At 41.0% G+C, this 2,500-nt stretch overlaps 1 protein-coding gene across 25 annotated transcripts in view; it reads right to left on the bottom strand.

Annotated features, from left to right (window-relative positions):
* The window catches only part of EBF3 (EBF transcription factor 3), a 123,742-nt gene that overhangs the window by 18,157 nt on the left and 103,085 nt on the right, over positions 1–2,500 (bottom strand). The window lies entirely within an intron of this gene.

Raw genomic sequence — 2,500 nt, 5'->3', positions numbered from 1 at the left:
CGCGATGTGCAATTTTCTTCTCGAACCTTATCACAGCTGCAAACCTCATTTTACAACCTGTCCCGAGGAAGAGAATTTTTTTTTTTTTTCCCCCCTTTCACAAAGCCATGATTACTTCTATTTATAATTAGACTGGAAAATAGTCAAAGGGTTATCCAATATATTGCAAAAATGGTGGCGCGGTAACAAAGTTACAGGTCTTGAGGCCATATATAGCAATCACTACACTCATGATATGATGTCTGCATCATGGGCTGCTTTCTATACTGGCTGTGGATTTATGGGAAACTGGCAATTATGACATATGTCCAGCTATTGCTAGCTTCAGATTTATCCCTGTGGTCCTTTTTTGTCTAGCATATTGCCTGAGCACAAACCAGGCAGGAGGAGCACTTAATCTTGCAAAGCTTTAATAATCTGTGAATGGCTGACTACAAACTGATGTAGAGCACTATCATTCTACAGCTGCAATCCACTAGCCTCATGAAATTGCAGGCCACAAATAGTAATTAATCTTTTTATCCCTCAAATTGTAATTTTGACTATGAACTGTGCTTGGTCATAAATCAGCAGCACATGCTGCTGTGTACAGTGCATGAATCATGATCCTGACTCAGTTAGACTGCACACATTGTGTTTAACAAGCTTTATAAGGAGTCATAGGGCTTTATTATAGCTCTGCCTGACTCAAACAAAAACTGAGCCTGGAGGCCCAAGGACTAGAGTTAAGATGAAAATACTTATTAGAGTATATTACTTCTTGATGTAGATATCGTTTTCAGCAGAGTAACTCCATGGTGCATGGCGCTACATAAATCAATGGGTTTTCTGAGACTAATAAGAACTGCCTCCATCTATTCATTACTCAGCCTGCAATTTAGGCCATCACTCATTAGTCAGCATGTAATTTGATGATTAACACCGTACAACTCAGCAGGTTTGCCGAGCGCGAGCGGACACAAAGGCTACAACTTACTAGAGGAGAGGCGCAACGTAACATTTGAAAATGTTATCCGAAATAATTGGCCGACATTATTATCAAGTGCTTCAATTATTTGTGTAAACACGCGCAGTACATCTTGTAATCAATGCAAGGAGGCTCACACGCGTGCACTCAATAACACGACAGAAAGTTGAAGACTGCAATATGATTTGACATTCCATCATGCATCCCGGAGACAAAGGTCCACATAGGAATGTGAAGTAAGACATTTTCTTGTTAATAAAGCATTGATCCGACGTATTGATTTTACATGACATGGCTTTTGCTGGGATTTTGCCCTCCTTTTTCTTTGCAAATAGTAAAGCTCTTCAAAATGCCTTGGCGTATGTGACATGGCAAAATTTCTAACTCTCTGTGATGTAAATTCTATATGTGTAAAACCACTTCATAATCAGACCATTAATCATCAGAAGCTGTCAGCATTGACTTTGGGGACAATTTGTCATGTCTTTGCCTGGGCCCATACAAGTGTGTCAAGCAAAAGCCTAGTGTGTTGGGACAGATGAGTCGCCGGTATAGCCTCACAAAATGACTTGCTCAAAAAAGGATTAAATAAAGTATTACATTTCTTGATTAGGGAACAAAAAAGTGGCACTCTGTGCATTTGTAACACGTCAAGGTTTCTTCCATTTTCCAGCTAATCACCATGACTGTTTGACTTAATGAATCTGGTCTGATGAAAGGTGATCAGAAAAGATAGATGGCCAACTCCTATTGATTTCATGCAAATGCCACTGACAGGTGATAGAAGCTTTAATGCGAGCTTTCAAAAGCTTTATGACTTGTAATAACCATACGCTTCCATTCTAGGAGAGACATCACCAAATGTTTCAGTTCAATTTATACCATCTTCAGAGAACCGCAAATATTTCGGTGGATACAACTCTACCTTTCCCCTCCGATTCCAGCCTAAATTCAACTTGGAAAGCCTCTAAAGCCGAAGCACGGAGCCAAGCCTAAGATCATCGCCCTACTTAAGGTTCTAATTATTGCACGTGATTTCGTAACTCTGGATTTCTCCTCTTTTCAGGATGAACGTCGGGCAGGAACACAATGCAGCCGCCCCAGATTTAAATTACGGGCAGCTTTCTGAACATCTACTGTAACAATTAATTTATACGCAGGAATTAGAAAAGATTGCCTATCTCTTTAAATTATGGGAGAAGTGACACGTATTCAAAATACCTCGAGCTTTTTGATAATTGGGCACCGGGTTATTCAATTTGCCTCTGTGCCTCAAAGAGCAGCTGGCAATATGCAGAACAGATTGACTAATAACGGGCTAAATCCACCTTGACTCCTGTCCCGTTCCTATTCAAACTTCCAGCAGCTCTGGCCGGCAGCCCTCCGAGCAGCACAAAATCTATCACCCCGCTGCTTGACAAAATGAGGAGAAGGAGAGACTCCACCGGCAAAATCTACAACTGGAGGAGAAAACATAAGACCCTTCGCGCACATCTAATAAATCCTCGGTGTGTCGAGTTTACAAGCTGCGAG

The sequence above is a fragment of the Grus americana genome, chromosome 7 (genome assembly GCF_028858705.1).
Source record: "Grus americana isolate bGruAme1 chromosome 7, bGruAme1.mat, whole genome shotgun sequence".
NCBI classification, from domain to species: domain Eukaryota; kingdom Metazoa; phylum Chordata; class Aves; order Gruiformes; family Gruidae; genus Grus; species Grus americana.
Note: the sequence above shows the minus strand (reverse complement) of the source record. Positions and strands in the feature narration are given on the sequence as shown.